This window comes from Trachurus trachurus, assembly GCF_905171665.1.
Source record: "Trachurus trachurus genome assembly, chromosome: 19".
Lineage (NCBI taxonomy): Eukaryota > Metazoa > Chordata > Actinopteri > Carangiformes > Carangidae > Trachurus > Trachurus trachurus.
The window spans coordinates 22,355,374-22,374,216 of record NC_139913.1 but is presented as its reverse complement, the minus strand read 5'-3'; the positions used below and the strand labels follow the sequence as shown (position 1 = coordinate 22,374,216).

At 37.2% G+C, this 18,843-nt stretch overlaps 1 pseudogene across 1 annotated transcript in view; it reads left to right on the top strand.

The window, feature by feature from the left end:
- The window catches only part of LOC311003010 (voltage-gated potassium channel KCNC1-like), a 59,169-nt pseudogene extending 44,738 nt beyond the window's left edge, over positions 1 to 14,431 (top strand). The window contains exon 6 of the transcript XR_014596511.1: positions 12,072 to 14,431. The product of XR_014596511.1 is annotated as a voltage-gated potassium channel KCNC1-like (transcript). The remainder of the gene's footprint in view (positions 1 to 12,071) is intronic.
- The last annotated feature ends 4,412 nt before the right edge of the window (positions 14,432 to 18,843 follow it).

Here is an 18,843-nt window from a genome sequence, read left to right as displayed (position 1 = left end):
CTTGTATTTGCACTGTGGAGACCTGGATAGAAATCAAAAGCTGCACTCTGTGACTGAAACACTTACAACACTGACCAGACAGACAGACAGACAAACACTGTGACAGATTTGATTGAAAAGTGGCTACATGCTGTCTAAGGTAAGCAAGCCTCGAGCTGTCCAAGCCCTTCACTTACAGGTCGCTGACATCGCTTCAGTTTCGATGGTTCTTATGTATAAACTGCAATTTAAATGCTCAAAAAAAAAATCCCTCTTTAAAGTAAATCAGGAGGCGGTTGAAGAAAAGAAGCTTGAGGCTCTTGTTAAATGCTTCAGGGTTTGGTTTCCTACAGAAACATTGTACATTATAATTCATATATTTAATCAGGGGATGTAAAACAACACAGTTGAGCCTTGTGCCCTTATACTGATTGTACTTGGTGGCTACAGTAAACAGCAAAAATTGTATATATCCAGGGCCTGATTCTCCAGTTTTTTTCTAATGATATCATACTGTATGTACACAGCTCTGTGATAGACAAATGACACCCAGTGCATGTGTAAAAAAAAAGGCTACATTTTAAACAATGCATATATGAACTTTTAGTATGAAGACAAACTTGATAATTAATTTACAAAAATAGATAGGTTCAGTATTTGATTCCAGTTAGTTAATGTCCCTGTTCTCTGCTGATGATGATAGACGTTCTCCTTCTTGCCTTTAAAGAGGGATCCTCACGCTGTCTAAACTCATTCTTGTGTGCTTCAGTTGTGATTTATTTTCTAGATATACGCATACAATGTCTTTGCCAACTTCTTTGTTTTTTTTGTTTTTTTTATTATCAGCTTTTCCTTTTCTTCTCTTTGATTGTTGGCCATTTGACTTCCTTATGCACCCAATGCAATATGCATGGCTCACTAAGGTCAAACGGTCAATCACCCCTTTGATTGCCCACTCCCAATCACTCCTCTAGACCTTCGTCAAGGATCTCAGTCTCGCTGGGCTCTGTCTTTCCTCCTCTCTCTTCCCTCTCTCTCACTGTATGTGTATAATTGTTTTTCTTTGTATATCTCAGTATACCTAATTTATGTCCTTTTGTTTCCAACATGGTGCGTACATCTTTCATTAAGTATTGTGTGGTGTATTTTGTGCATAGGATTAAGTTATATTTATTTTTAATTTTTATATTTTGTTGTTGCATATGATCTGTTGTTTTTTTCTCTTGATATCTTTGAGTTTTGTACAACTGTGTTTTTGTGGTTTGGTGTTTTTGACTTCTCTGTGTTCTTCCTGTGTTCCTCTTTGAGTTCTACCATCACCTACTACCTGTCTAGTGTGAATTGGATCGATAAAGGAAATTAACAAAAATAATTAGTGAAATCAATGAACAAAAAAATGGCACAAATCTCACTGGGTCAGGACATTCTCAACGACTCCTAATTCATCACGTGTGACCAAAGAATAATGATTATGCCTTTTACTTTTCAACACCCCAACACCACTGTTAAACCAGCACTTTTTGCAATTCAATACAATGTTGAGGTTTAACAAATATTATACATTAAACAGAATATGCATAAATCTATTCATAGACAAGCTGTTACTGTATATCCAGAGGGGCGCAGTCGCTCTTCATCCACATTTCATCCCACGCTTACCCTATCGTTTATTATTTATAGTGTTGATATTTATTAGGATAGGTTTTTGATGGATTTTTTATAGTCTATTTTATCACATCTACAAGGCATCTTTTGTTTCTGCCTGTACTCAGGAAAATTATTCAGTACGGTTGATCATTTTTACATGATAGCCACTGGATCAGTAACCAAGTATAATACACCAACTCTAATTTTAACTCTTAAAAACGTGTTTATGTGAAAATGTGTTTATTTTATTTGGTAACACTTGTCCGTGACCTCTTGTGTGTCATTATTCTCTTTCAGTAAAACTTGTTCCACGTTGTCATGCATGTTGTAACATGTGTAGCAGAACCACTGTGTTTCTTCCTGTGTCTCCTCATCCCAACACTGCAGATATTCTTTTGTCTGAGCCAGATTTTTACCTAGCAACAGGAATAATACATGTTATGTATATACAGTATGTATGTATGTATGTATGCACATTTGATAAATATTTATGCAAATCTATGACAAGTATCTATAGATATGAAATATTAAACAGGATCCAGCTTTAATGATAACAGCTGAGGCATGCAGGCCTGTTTGACCTACATGTAGGTAACAAGAGGAAGCAGGCTACAGTTGCATGTCATTTAGTTTCCCCAAAAGTATGTACTGTATGGACATATTGTGGCTTTGATAATGTTCCCGAGGAGATCAATACATCTAATTATGGGTAACATGAGATCAGACGTATCTTTAACAGGCAATTGATCCCATGTAAGAATGATACAGTATGTAACCGTGCTAAGAATAGCATGTGAAGAGTCAGCAATTCCCGTGTATCCATAGCGAGCGCACGCTGGTGAAGTCAAGAGGTCAAGTGGCGCTCTGCCTTCTGCACACATACAGTACATACAAGAATAAAGCAGTCTGTTAGTTTTGGTTTGGTCTGTTGAACATGATTATTTCCTTTGGTAAAGAGTCTGGTCAGAATATTTGCAGTTTTCCTCTCTCCGTTCCTCTGTGTGTTCCCTCTCCATAACCACCTCCTCCTCCTGTGATTAACACTCATTCTCCATCCCATCCCCAGGCCGCCACTGCAGTGCAAGTGTAACTAAAGTCTGATTGTAGGTAGGTATGCGCTCCCTCCATAGTGTAAATTAAGTGTGACTTTGGGTAGGAATTATGTCATCACTGAATACAATGACAGCCAGACTCCACATTTCCCCTGATAGACCATCCCAAAGCACAAAATCCCTGTTGATGTTGTTGTAAATACAGTAGTTAGCGCAGAGAGGAGGCAGCTAGCAGAGCGTGACAGACTGCAGTGGCTGAGACATGATTACTTTTACAATATGAGCGTCTTTATTGTCTTCTCTGAAAACTTTTCCTTGTGTTGAATTTCACCGAGCGATGCTTCCAAACATCAGGAAAAACGAATCTACCCATCAAGCTTTTACACTGTCAGTATCTAACCCCCGGCCTAGTCTGCATTGTTGTTCATCACTTCCACCTTCATCTAATCAAAAGATGGGAACATTTTTCTCCTCCATATCTAACTCATGTCTCACTTGACAAGTGTTTCAAACCCTCTAATTTCAGACTTGAAAAAGACAAATAAGGGACGTTTATTCACAGCAGCAGAGTCAACATTAAAGCCTTTACTAGATTAGTCTTAGTATGGCTGGAGATCATCATATACATAATACATAGTGTCTATTTTCTCTCTCTCCGTACTCTGCATGCTGCGTGATGATTTCTGCTTAGCACCAAGAATAGATCCAAAGGAGTTTCTCAGCAGATAAAAACCTCCACATACAGGCTTCTCCACTTTATTTTTGTGAGCTCCCATACTGCAAACCTCCAGTCTCCTCAGCATCCGTCACTATTGATCAAAGACAGCGCACAAGTAAAGCAGTTTCCTAATATTAAACCTATAGCATAAAAGCAGCTGACAGGGACATTACTATAACAGCTGGAATATTTGATGTACAGATACAAGTATAGTAAATTATTGGTTTTATATAATTTATATATTTGATAACACAGTTTCATTTGTCTTAAAGACAGGAACAACACTGTTTCATGAGAGAGTCAGTCAGTTTAGATGAGTTCTGGCTGTAAGATGTAAAACGGTTGATTTGTGACATCCACTGTAATGAGCAGTTGGAGAATATGAATATGACAGTTGTTTGTTTTCTACTATCACCAGTACAAACACATTTTGTGTAACCTGTTGACAGGCTTTTAATGTGAATACAATAGCAGTAGGTTCATATGTTTGCATTAGCAAAAACTTAAATTACACCGAATTACATTTATACATAATTTCCGGTCAGAACCTTAAATGTGTAAATTTGAATCCAGCATGGTGATGACAGTAAACTACTGTATGTAGACACACCTAATAGATATTGAGGGGGAAAAAATTAGCTTATAGATAATATCCAAAACAGGATGTGATTTCATTTCAAGTGTTAAAGATAACAACTTATTCAGCATTAAGTCAGGTAAAGAGTTCTCTTATTATCTGCAGCAGAGAACAGGTTGGGTTGTTGTACTCATCCCTCCCGTTGTCGCTCGTCAGTTCTGATTCAGCAAACATCACAAATTCGGCTGCAATTTAATGCGACCTGACAGTTTGTCTCGATACATTTGGGCAATTTTAACAAAACTCTTTTGGAATTGAACTTGAGAATGAAGCGTCATCGCAGATTGGCCGGACAGCTTCTCAGAAATCGCTGTGTGCGGCGCTGCCTGAGAAAAAAAAACCCAGTGAAAATGCATCATCAATATTTTACCGAGTTGCCATCTGACTAATGTGCCTGCGCCAGTCGGAAGAAAAAAAAAAGGATTTTTATTTATGGTTGGCTCAAATGATGCGCAATCTAGAGCGGTGGGGTTGGCCACCGTGCGCCACAGTATTGCTGTGTATCTTCATCTCAGCAGGAAGGCACAAAGGGTGTCATACTGCACCAATGGGTGTTGTTTGTTGTCTGACTGTGGCCTTGTGATGGTTGGAGTTTTACACAAATATGCACCATAACTACAATTCAGACCCAGCATTCCAGTTTTACATTAAAATCACATTAGCAACGTTAAACTCCACCCATTAAAGGTCCGTTAGCCATTGATAGGGCAGGTGACTGCCACCCTACCAATGGTGTTTTCCACTTCACCTGATGCAACAACACTCCGTCAGCACAGCACTATCTTCTCTGTGGCTGCTTCCAACAGTACAGGGGGAATTCAATGTCTGCATGCTGTGTTACACACCTTAAACACAGTGGGAAAGGACACATAGGCTAATCTGTTCTAAAGAAATTGGTTACTGTAAACCTGCAGTGGTGAATGCTGCTGCTTTAAAGTCACTTGTCCAACTGGTCTTGGGTCAGTAAATTCTGCCTTTTTTTTTTTCCTTTTTTCTTTTTACCGTGTGTCATTTCCCACTGTAAACAAAAATGTGAGCTGATCTCCACTACAGGATGCGATTACCGGGGGACAGGAAGTGTTTTTAACTGTTGCAGGGAGGGCTTTTTTGTGTGTTGGCCATTTGAAGTTTACTGGAACAAAAAGCAAATACTAAATTGGCTCTTTACGAACGCTAAACTATTATCCATACAGTGACTTTAAGAGTGTGCATCTTTAAGCTTTTTCACCTAAAGCCTCATGTGGCCAACTCTTAGACTGTATCAGTGATATCTATTTATATCAGTATTTGCTACTATGTGTTTTTGTTAAATTGTATAGTTCTGGCCAAACTGTTGTCTAAAACACCTGAACATTGTGTGTATTTGATATAATACATAATAAAATGTCAGGTGCTTTATTCAATGGGCCTACTATAGGTGTTACATTTCTTAATATCTTAAGAATCTTTTGCTTTTCTGTTTTGAAAAAAAAAGACATATCATAACTCGCATTTTCTTGTTTTGTCTTGTCTTGTCTGTCTTGTCTGTGTCTTTCCCCGTCTGTCCTTTAATGTCTTTATGATTTGATAACATTTTCAATTTCTTATCCTTAATTTCCACTCTGCTTTTGTGCTTCCTTTCTCTTTGATTTCTTCTGACACCATCTTAAACCTCATGTTCATGTTTCAATGATGTGTAATTTTCATAACAAATCACTTGAATATGTTAAATTGGTTTTACCATGCCCAAACATTTCAACCTTGGTTTCTTTTTTTTTATTATTTGCATATGATAACAAAACAAAAATTCAAATATTAATCTAATGTATTTATCAATGGTTAACATTACTGTGTTAAAGCAACGGGCTATGAGAAATCTCGCAGTCTCAATAACATATCGGGAATGGCTGGGTCATCGTTGCGGCTTGCTCCTATCACTAGCCCACCCTTTGAAACCTATGAGGCCCCAGGGCCCTTGCGCCGCTGTCGTTCCCCCATCCCCTCTATTTTGTAGCGGAAAGGATGGTTATGATTGGATAATAAGAGTTGCATTGGATTAGCCATGGACTGATCGCATTGTAGCCTCCATTTGGAGCGTATGCCGTGCAAAAGCAATAGCAATAACATAAGGTGAACTTGAATGTAGAAAGAAATGACCTCTCGTCTTGTGAATCCAATGGTTTATGATGCATGCATCAGGTTAGCTGATGGGGTCAAATACAAATTTTTGTTTGAAAGCTACACATATTTTAAGTTATTTGAAGAAATGTAAAATATATATTATTATTGGTTAGGACATGAAATAGTGTCAGAGGTTTAAAAAAAAAACACGTGATGGAAACGTGCACTGTTACATTTAAAAAGTGTTTAGATGGACATCCATTTTTGTGTGTTCTGGACCAAACAAAACTGAGCTCACGACACTGTCCAGAGAAATGACCATGAAACAAGAGGCTTCAGTTCATTTAGCCAAAGACAAAAATACATTTATAGATTAGTTTGATGTTGAATAGGTTTCTACTTTTTGTCCTTTGTGAATATTAATGAATGTACAGTGTAGATATCATTTTGGTACAGTAATTCTCTTTAAAATCAAAAAAAAAAAAAAAAAAAAACAGACTCGGCCTCTATAAGTCTCACTATTAACACCTCATTTTGAAAGTTATTGTAGCATCATTCAACACAATGTCAAAAGATAAAAAGCAAAAAGCAAAACTTTGCTTAGTTTAAAAAGAAGACAGATATTGAGCCATCTCAACTGTGCAGCCAAACATTTGAAAATTGTAGTATGTTTTATTAAACTGCTGTTAGGATCCCATTAAAGTAATTGTTCCCTCAGTACGTATATAGCTAAAGGTCTATACAGTCATATTTGGCAGTTGCAAGCATGTTCTAATATATTTATGTATATTCATCATCATAATATTAAATGCATTTATTGCAATCATACAAAAAATGAAAATATTTATATCATCATTTGCCTTCATGTGATCGATGGAGGTAGCCAAGCTAGCATCAGTTAGCCACAAGCTCTGGCCTTCGCTGCCACATCACACCAACGGCGGCAGGTTTAACAAAATCTTTAATTTATGCCCAGGAACTTCAGAAGTAACAATCTTTAAACTGACCAATGAAAAACAAGCTCAGTTTCTTACACCATCTTTACTTGTTTACATGCTTTAATTTCCCGACAAGATAGCTTGCTAATATGCATTGCTTGTTGTTAGCGACACCAAATGACCTGATGTGATATAATCTGGAGCTTTGCAGTGGCACATAAACCTCATCAACTGAGTTGATTCTGTGTTCAGCCAGTAAAGTTTTAGCATTTGAAACTTGGGGAGATTATACCCACAGTTGGTAACATTATAAAGGCAGCTGAAGACCTCATGAGTAGGACTTGTTCTGATTCTCAGACAGGAGCACAATTTAGCTTTCTGATCCTCCTTTCACGTTTTCTATTTGATGATAGTTCATGACTGAGTGGACCTTTGAAGAAATGGTAATGTAAAACGTGCAGGCCTACAAGTTTTCAAAAACCCAAATGCAATGTAGCCTACTTAAACTAGTACAATCTGTAAAGTAAAAAATATTATAGACAATAAATTATATATATAAAATTAATACAAGCACTTTACTAACACAGTTAATTTACTAACTTTTAAGCTTGCATGTTGGCAAAAGACACAGACCATATTCAAAGAAAAAAAAGAATACATGACCGCGAGACCATCGCACTTAATATGTCCCAACAATGTTCAGCTTTTCTAAATATGTGTTTTGCTTCTTTTTTCACTTTCAACCTATGTTTTTTAATATATAATTTTACATCTTTACTTTTTTTAATTTAAATTTTTGGTTTAAGTGTTTATCTAAAACGGCTTCTGTATAGAAGTTAAAATGACTAAATACAGGTTGTTGGTAAAATATATGACAGGGTTTATAACATGTTTTTTTTCCTCAGTGATTTCTCATACAGTATTGAATGCCTTTTAGTTAATTTATTGCTTTAATTTTTGTAACTGAGGGCCTTCCTCATGATACATCTTGTGTCAAAAGTTGAGCAAAAAAGATTTTAAAAAATGACATTCACATATGCAATAAACATGCAATATTACTTTAATGCTGGAAAACATGCTGTGCACATACATATGTAAATATGCAGATATATTTTTAATCCTAAAAATGCACAGACAGGCAGTCTACTTGTTATGTTTGATTTAGCTGTTGTTCCAGATCTAAGTGTCCACAAGTAACAATGACATGAGCCATTTGTCTTGTTTTCTTTCAAATCAATGTGGTCTAACTGGTCCTTCAGAGTTTGTGATGTTGTGGCTGCCATTTTTTTTTGATTGTTTCAGTTTTGTAATTTTATATTTTTCTTCACTTGTACTGGTAATGTGTATTTCATCGTAAGGAATGCATTTTCTGTACCACTGATTGTCTAGAATATCATTTGTCAAAAGCTCTTTGACAGACAGAAATGTATTAAGACTGAAATCATGAGGAAAAACTGTAAGTGCTTTAGAACCAACAATTATTTGCAGGTGTAAAGGGGAGAGTATTTCCAGAAAGTCAGGTCCTGATATTGTTACTGTCATAATCTATGGTCCTGATTGCTATTTTGTCTAAAAATCAATGTGCTTCCAGACCCCGAAACTTTCAGGACTTAGATATGCAGTGTTGCTTGAATTTGTTACGGGAGGTTAGAAAAGGTTTGTAAAAGTCTGATTCAGGATAGATTTCGACCATACTGTCACTGCAAGAACTAATGCTTGCCTGGCTTCATCTGATACGGGTTTATGAAGGCCATCGCACATGTTCTCAGACTGAACCTACTAGTAGTCGTGCTTATACGCAATATTGTACATTTCACCTTTATGATGTCAGAAAATTAAAATAATTTAGTGAAGCAGCATGCAAAACTTTGTTCCTGCAGTTACAGCAGCTCCTAGATGTGTAATGTTCACCTGAAATTGTACAGGTAGAAAATAGGATAACTCTGGGATAGTACATTTTTAAATTGAACTTGCAGAAAAAAAAAACTTTTGTGAGCGTAATGAGTCAGTGTTGATTGGCCTGAGTTTAATCCTCAAAGCTAATCCTAGTCCACATCAGCAAATTTGAATTTTGGTCTGTAATTTTTTGCTATAGCATCACTTCTCACAGTTCACACACACACAAAAAAGTGCACATGCATACTGTGTAATCTTAGAACGCCTCCACAATGTGGATGTTAAAGTTTGCAGATACTCAAAATTATTCTAATATGCCACTTTATTTGGAGTGTACGTTTTCTGTTTCAGTCAGAGAAAATGTCCCTCCATCACCCATACTGTATCTGCAGTAATGTTTTTTTGCTACAATCGACTGACAGTGGCTGAGAGAATAACATCACCTTACACAACACCACTTTCCACATGTATGATTATAGAAGTACTGTATTTCCTCAAATTTGCTTTGTACGGTATGCAAATGGATCTGAGTAATGTCAACTGTGGTTCTGTTGAATTCACATCCCATCGCTGTGGCCAATGCAAATCACCTAGGAGATTCTGAAGTAAACATTGCTTAAGTAAACAAAACAGGCAGATGTTGTAAGTGCCTCTATGAGGCCCCTCTAGGCTCTGATGTCAGTTTAGGAGTTCATGCAAACTAGCTAGATTTAACTAGCTAACCCTTCGAAGCAATGCTTAATAGATGAGTGGTTATTATTGAATATGTACATATCTGTATCTACACATGTGAATACATTAAAGTCATATGAAATGAATACATCTATGTTTACTTTGTGAGTGTGGGCAGAAGGTTTTATAATACCTGAGATCCCTGATTCAATTCATATGACACACCGGGTGTTCTGGTTATATTCATATATATTATTATGTCTGTTTCTAAAACAAAGCGTGTTTGTCTATTATTTTTGTACTATTATCATGTGACATGGTTATTTTTAAGGCAAACCATTATTAATTTAGCTATAGCAGCAGCTTGCAGGGGATGTCATTCTTGGTTGTTTTCACTGACAAGATGGGATAAATGCACTTGTACTGAATATATTGAAATGTACAGTAACATTTCAGGGGTTGTTGCTAATGTGAAGGGGAGCATATGAAGTAGAGTCGTGAACTAGCATACATTGTTTAGTTTAACCATGGCATTTTATTGATAAGCATAGGAATGTGAAATGTATTGTGTTGGGTTTTTTGTTTCTATGGTGCATCATATGAGAGGATGCTTAATCTAACTTGTAATATGCACTAAAGGAGTGGTAAATAACTGGTAAATTGGCTGGGCCGTCCAAGGTAAAACAGCAAATTGTAATGATCGTATTTCTGTACGTTTGTGGGAAAATAACGGTACCCCAGTTTAACAAAGATTTATTTGGAGCATCAGTCTTTCAATCTTATGGATCTTGTTAGCATCCGACAGAGTTTTACTCTATTGTTACTACACATATTTTTAGCTCTATCATATGGTAATTTGGAAAGAAGAATAATGTGCATAAGATAATTTGGCGGAAATAATGCAATTTTGTCCTGCATCAGTGAATTAGCTGTTGTGCTTTCTAATACCAGTGCTGTGTGTAACAGCACAAAGGCTGCTTTGGCACCGGTTCAGGCTGCACTGATGCCAGAATAAATAAAGACAAAGACAGAAAAGTCTGGTTTGTATCCAGACAAACAGTGGAGTGCCTTTAGACTTAAACTTAACACAGACAAATCTGGCATTAAGAGTCCTTTAACTTATTTCTGATTTTGTGTAGACTTATTTTAATACTTATTGGGTGGTTTAGATGAATAGATACAGATTCTTCCTCATGATGGAAACCAGTTTCTCATAGGATGTTTCCAGACCTTAACCTGTGATGAAACCCTTCACATTTACTGTACGATTTCTAAAATACGTAACCTAGGTCTCGTTTTCCACTGGAGAAAACCACGACTATTCAGTGGATATTGAGCGAAGAAGAGGCTGAAACGAAGAGCAGATGGGAAGAGCCAGTGTGGCTGCTCTAAGAGATGGTGTTTGTCTTGTGGCTTGATGTGTGCTGGTGAGACCAGAACAGTAGTGTTTAATCTCCTGGTAAATAATGCATGATGCCAGCACATGTGATTCAAGAACTGTTTGCCATAACTGTGGGCAAAGAAGACTTGACAGCGCCGCACCTACTGCTGTTGGCAAACACACTCTTGAATTTACACCTGTGTTTGCAAAATGTATATATTAAAAAAGGGGGTTACGCTTCTTGAGATGGTGTCAACTACATTTGTAAATTAACTACTTGCTTTACTAATCACAATAATCTATTAATGTAAAAACCTTCAATAATTCTCTGAGTATGCATATATGTGTCCATCTGTCAAAAATGTGTTTGTACGTATATGGAAATGTTGGCATACACATACAGTACATATGCACACACAAATATACATACACACAAACATATTAGTGCACAATCATCTCCCTAATATCTTACTTTGTTCACTTTGAAATTCTCTGTACATAACTCTCTCCTGTAAAGACGATGCTATATTTGTTGAGGGTTGGCAGAGTGGAGAGCACGGTGCTGGTCAGCTGGCTGGCAGCTTGTTTCACCCAGTCTGTTGTTTCTTTCTTCTAATATTGTCAGCTCTGAGTTTTTTTCAATGTCACCATTTCTTATGTGCCAACATTGTGTGTTGTGTTTGTTGGAAGATAGAATTGTCATCACAGTTAAAATGTGTACACTTCATTCTGACATGCACAGTTAACCAGCAGTTTAACAGGTAATGGTAATCCCTGATTACTTCCCTATTGTACATAATGAGAGTAACACTACGAAAACTGTGTGATGGAAATCCATGGAATTGGCAAATATCAAACATGAAAAAAAACAAAACAAGATTGTTTTATATTAGTCGAGCACTCCTATGAACCAATCACATGTGCTTACTCGTAATGTTACAAGTTTACTTAATTTTCAATTTCACTGAATGTGATTTGTTTTTCCTTTTTCAAATATTGTCTGTTCTCTCATGGACTCAACAGTAATGGCTTTCTGTTCTTGTCTTCACAGTGTTAAGTTTCTAGCATTCGCCTTCTCTCTAATGAGGAGTCAGTAACCGGTAAACACAATTTTGCGGCGGGAGCCACGTAAAGCGACAGGTGTGACACGGATGGACAGTTTAAAGGAGATCTTTGCGGTGACAAGAGAGAGGCCAGAGGTTAATCATGAATTAAAAAATCATATGGTCTGCTCTTCACGTTGTTACCAAAGCAGCCTCTTGGAACTCCGACCATACTTTTGACAACTTGTCTGACTGACCGTCTTCTTTTTTTTCTCCTTTTTGTTTTTTCCCCTCTTTTTTTCGGCAAACTGACTGAGCATTGCACAGACACACTTTGGGAGAGAAACGGACTCCTGATTACACATTCCAGATGACATCTCTCTGACAGCACGATACTCGCCATCTTGTACGATGACTAACTCAGTACCATCTGCGCAACTTCACGTTTCAGAGAAAAAAACAAAAAAACCAACTAAACAAAACAAAAAAAAAAACACTTGTCTTCACAAAGGACTGAATGAACAATGTAGCATCTCTGCTAACATATTGTAGCATTTGTTGGCCGGGAAATAACTTGACTTAATCCATTAACAGTGAGAGGAATTTTATGCATACAAGGGATCTTTTAGATGTCATTTTCCTCTTGGGTTCCTTTTCCAGTGAAGGAAAAAATATATATATAGAGAAAGTACATGAGAGACAAAGGATTAGTCTTACTTATTAACACTTGACATTCCAGAAACAAAAAGAGTACGGTAAATATACAAACAACGCACTTGAGGTCATCACAAGCACAGCATCCAGCGGCAACCATACTGCAGTCCTTCATTCAAGTTCAGCACTTGTACAGCATGTTCGACACTGAACCTATGTCTTCCATTCACTTCTATCAGACTGAAACACTGCCCTCCTCACATGTTCTGAGATAATCAACAACAGTGACACATAAAGCACATGTAGCATCAGCTCAAACAGGTCATGTATTGCATCTACTGTACGTCTAGCCTCACTTTAAACATTCCCCGAGAGAAACGGCGGAGAAAATAAAGACTCATCTTTATCTCTCATGTACTGCCACGGGCTAGCCCGTCAAAATCCATGTGGGATACCAAAGGTCCTGTAGCATGCACTTGCTGTATGACCTTGTGTAATGAATTGTAGATTAGGAAAAATATTCCGTTCAGGATGAGGTTTGTACTCGCCCTCATGCTGGCCATTGTCTCTGTTTGGTACAGAATAATTCCTCTAAGAGAACTTAGTCCTTTAACTGCCACTAACATTACATTCCTATATGCACATCTAAATGTTCCAAGTATTTTTCCCATGTCCGACTGACACGGAGCTCAGTCGCGAGGAGCAAAAAGACTGACTCAAGGAGAGGAAAAACTCCAAGGGACAAGTGTCAGTCTGTCTTCAATATCCGAGGATATTGGCTGGCCTAAATTACATGGAAAAGGACACCACTACCACGAAGGCACTTTTTACGTCACACACAAGTGTTCATTAGCTGGAAATGATCAGCTATCACTTTGAAAGGGACCAATCAGATAAATGTTCCCCTGTAACACAAAGGCCGACACTGCCAATTAGGCGAGAATTCCCAGACGCATACTGCCCCGTCTCTTTCTTGTCCCTCTTGCTGCCAACGACTGCTTCAGTGGCACGTCGATGTCAAAATAAGGATGGCCCATCAGTGGAGCCCTTAGGCAAAAGGGGAAAATGAGAAGAAATGGACCAAGAAGTAGAGCAAGTGTGGAAGTGTACAAAGAAATCAAATCTATATTTTGATAAACAAATCAACTATCCATGGCTTTGGAGAAAGTTTCCGGGAGAAGAAAAAAAAAAAAAAAAGGTCCAGAGCAGAAGGAAGGAAAAAAAAAATCAGATGCAAATGTGAATAGAAAAATCTGGCATCATGAAGTGGAGAGAAAGTTCTGAAAAACGAAGGAAAGCTAATGTTTTGTCATGAGGGGTGGGTGAAGGTGTTTTCCCCACATGCAGTGGGAAAATGTTTTTTTTTTGTTATGGAAAGACAGTGAGCAATGGAAGACTCTTGCCTATAAAGACATTGGGATGACAAAGGATGGACGCTGAGATAAACAAATGAAAAAAAAAAAGATAATGCATTTTTGTAACTTTGTTTACCAGCATGACTACTTTGCATGACTGTCTTTTCTGCAAGCCCTTAGTTGAAGACAAGGGTGCTAGAGATACAAAAAAAAAGTATATATAAAATGAATTAAAAAAATGTTATATGCAATTAATGTTTTAAAAAAAATTATAATGACAGAGAAGAGCTATATTTTGTTTTGAAAAGTAAAAAAAAAAATGTGAATATTGAAACATGTATGTTTGCAAAGTACACCCTGAACTTTGTTTTGTTCGATGAAATCTCTCTGCTACTACTGCCCTACATTCCTCATTCCAGTCTTTTTCAATAGTATTACTTTGTAACGCAGTATATTTTCTAACCATTCTATCAGCAGCGATCATTCAACACTTTGCCAAACTATAGCATTTGTGCAAAAGAGCGTTAACAATTCACAAAGTCCTATCCCCCCCCCCCCCCCCCCCCCCCCTTCTCTCCTTGAATCATTTGCACAACTTACCGTAGCAGCAGCAACAGCAGCAGTTCTAAAACAACAACAGCTCTACATACCACTACTTTGACTGCTTGATTAGTACTCATAGTTTGCTTTTTTTTTTTTTTCCTTTGGCAATAATACAAGAGTTGTCACGTGATTGTAGCAGGGCAAACGGAGAACCTCAAGAGTATCTTCAACGCCTCAGTGTTTAAGAGATTCGTAAAAAAAGGCCTTGGATTGTCTCGTGGCAGGATTTTGCTGGGATGGGCGGTTCTGTTTCACAAGTCCTTGGTAGGAAAATTAGAGTATAAGTGCAGGTTTTTTCCAATAACAGACTATGAGAGATACTTTACTGTCCTGGTCAACAGTCGAGAGAGAGATTTCAGGTTTGCATGGAACCAACTGCCATTCCAAAGTTTGTGTGTGGTTTAAAGGACTCAGGTGTGTTGATGGTGTGTGTGGATGTCGGTGTTTTGCTATTTTTTTTTTCTAACATAATAAATTCTAGTATATAGACAACGATAATGTGAACACCTCACAGTGATGTGTAAAAAAACGCATGCATTATGACTTGATAATCTCTCGAGGGGGAACAGAGTCTTGACATATCCCCTTAGCCTCCTATCATTGTGCGTCATGAATCCAGTCCTGATAACTATGAACACTGTGCCGTGTCGTAGAGCAGAAACGTCTTCCTCCCAGAGGCAACTGAAAACTACTCACACTCACAGTGTCAGCATGAGTGTGTAAGGTAGCTCGTCTTCGTTTCTTTTTCTTTTTTGAATTAGTTTATTTCTTTTTTTAGATGGTCGAGTCTTTTGCATCCGTCACTACCCATGGAGTTACCGTCGCCCAGCTGGCTAGTTGGCAGCTCATTACAGCACACAACCCATTCATGTGAGCACCAATCAAAGAGACCCAGAGCTTCCAAAATGATGTCAGTAAAAGTACTTTAAGTGTTGCAAAGAAAGAAAGAACATACAAGATACACCAGTGTCCACAGAGGGGAGGGTGATTGATGTTAGAAAAAAAAAAAACTTACTTAAAAAAAAAAAAAAAAAAGGACAAAAAAACATCTCATTGTTGAGTGCTCTCCAAGCACCTCATCCTTGGTTTGGAGTTCCAGGTGAGTTTCAGGTCCTGCTGGTTCAGGACTCAGCTCAGGCAGCTGAATGGTCCTCCGTCCATTCTTGGTACATTGCAAGTTGGAGGCTCACCAGTACACGAGACTCAATGGTGTGATGTAGACCACAGAGACTATTGGAGAATTCTGTCGAGTCTGCGTTGGTTTAACAGGGTCTAGAACTTACTTTTTGTCTATTTGCAAAAATGTTCCATGGGATTTTGTTTCGGTCCCTTATCTTTTTGAAACTCCAGATTTCAGTTCCCATTTTGGTAGGAATTAAGCAACTACGGCTTCGATGGTTACAAAGATGCTTAGGAATATTTCAGAGGTAAACCTCTAGCAATGGTGTGCGCACTTGCAAAAACTTTGTGCTTCACCCAACTATTTTAATTTTTTTTTACAGCCATGTTCTACTGTCCTTTCTGCCTTATTTCTTTCTTTATCATGGTTGATTTAGCCATTTCTTCATTCTCTACATTGTGACTGCTCTGCCAATGCCAGGCTGAAAAAGATGTCTTTCCTTTTCTATTGCATAATACTGCCATTTGATTTAGTCATGTTGAACAGAATGAGTTACAATGTTAAGAGTGCTAAGTCTGTTTTACTTTCTAAACTTTGCAATCTGTTATAAAATGTTTAGAGGTCTCCTGTGTAACACTCACATAACCAAAAGAATAAAAATGCTTTACATGGTAAGTAGGTACCACTGTTAACCTAACAGCTACTATGTGTAGTGACAATACTATGACATGTGGTCAAGGTGTTATGTGGTCCTTGGATGACACGTCCTTAATGAGCAACTATGTGTTTTCTTTATGTGCCTGTTTCTGTTCAATCTGTTTTCTGTTTGTTTAATTGAGGACACTGTATGCAATCTGCACCACGAATGCCACTGATCGACACTTACTGTATGCTCCCTGAGACACAGATGTCCTGTCATCAGTCCAGATGATTGCAAACCACATGTGTAGTGGCTTTATGGCTTTCCATAGAGTGACTTAGCAATCACACTAATCTAAAAAATATTTTATTTTAACAAAGTGATAAGACCAGAGTTGTTTTAGAGGAAATGTAATCATACTGAATAGATTTTACTAATATATTTACTATCTTATTTTAATCAGAAACAATGTGATACACACCACTACAACTCATATGGATATACATACATCTAATATTACTAACATCATGCATTTACGTAAGCATTCCAAAGATGAAAGATGTATGTTCATTTTACATGCCATCAAATTGTATAAAACAGACTTAGGTACTAGTCCATTGTACTGCGGTCTTAGTAGGAGAGTGAATGAGGAGGACAGGTGGTCACTGGAGCATCTGGTTGTGACTTATGCCGGATTTTATTTTTGAAATGTTGGAACACAAAGAACAACTCATCAAGAACTGTATAAAGTATATTTCAATGGAATGTTCATGATCTATCTTTTTATATTTTGAAGAAAAAAAATAGAAACATATCAATAAAGTGTCATAATTGAACATATTTCTACTAATGAGACTTAAAATGTATGAATGTCAATGCGATCTAATGTGAACCAATCTCCATAGCAGCTTGAATGAATAACTGATTAACAGTCATGAGATGCTTTTTCAGAAACATTAAAATTGCTTAAAATCATTAAAATGAACTCAAAATAAATTTCAAAAAGTGGCATCAATGGTGTGTCAGTTTGTTTAAGATTCATAACTGATGAGATGTGCGCTCCTGTGCATACTGACTGATATTATCCTGTACCGACTGTCACAGTTAATGCGTTTCCTCAGCCTGTCAGGAACACAGTATCACAATACGGTGATTGATATAATCTAATTTGAAGTGAGGACACAATGAAAATCAAAACTCTTCCAAGAAACTGAAGGATGACACATTAAATTTGTATCTGGAAGTTTAAGGACAGAGTGTATTCAGATGGCAGCATCTCTAAGACGGCCCAACTTCGAAGTTTCTGTTTCACCCAGAGGCGGCTGCATTGAACCATTGGACTTGTCACATAAAGGCAATCCATAATTTTAAGGTCATATGTAACCCTGTAACGATATTTGAGAATGAGGAGGTAATACAGTGTGTTTTTCCTGTCAGATATCAAATTACTGTTACTGTAACTGGTGATATGCAAGAAACCAGACACCAACATGAAATATTTGATACTAATTAAGAATAATTCTGTTCCTGGACTCGAGAAGAAAAAAAAACAGATTTTGGAAAAAAGAGGAAAGCAAAGAAAATATTTTTACTGTAATGCTGAACTTGGGTTATAAATACACATGCAGAAAAATCAGCACAGGATTGCTTTTAAGAAAAAATGCTTATATCCACTATGTAGGCTGTGAACCATATGTTAGTGTAAGGACCACATGGCAAGAAATAGTAATGTGGTCTGATGAGTCACCAATTTTCTGCTTATGTATACACACTGTTCATTTCAAACACGGCCTCTGTGGTGTTACATCTGTGGCCACATAGCTGCATGACAACTAAAGAATTTAAAGCCAATTTGGAGCTCAGTCAAAGGAAATCTCCTCTCGAAACTGATGTAACACAATGCTAAGGGTATAACAATCACAAAATAACCATTATATATTTTATTTTCACATATTTTAAACACAAAAAGCCAGAGGGATTGCTTGATGCATTCTTAATATCCACACAATTTAATTTAATATGTATCGCAAGGTGAGCAGTGTATTTCTCTCCAAGTGAAGGCAGCTATGAGCAATTGAGGCCTTTCCCAGTTTTTTCTCCTGACCAAAACGTCACCTCCCTCTGGTGGTGATACACAGTAGTGTTAACTTTAGTAGGTTCAGACTAATAACAGGATATCTTATTGATTTGGGGATTTATCCTTGATCATCATATCACAGTTTTTAAAAAACACATTACATGCATTACTAGTTTCAAACACAAACTCAAAATGAACCAATGATATGAAAGCTACTGACAAAAAAAACTGCAGTAATCAATATTATCAGCATTATTACAATAAAGTGTTTTGTAATAATTCTGTCTCAAAATTTGTATTTCTAACATTTTACTTCCTTTTTTAATGGTAA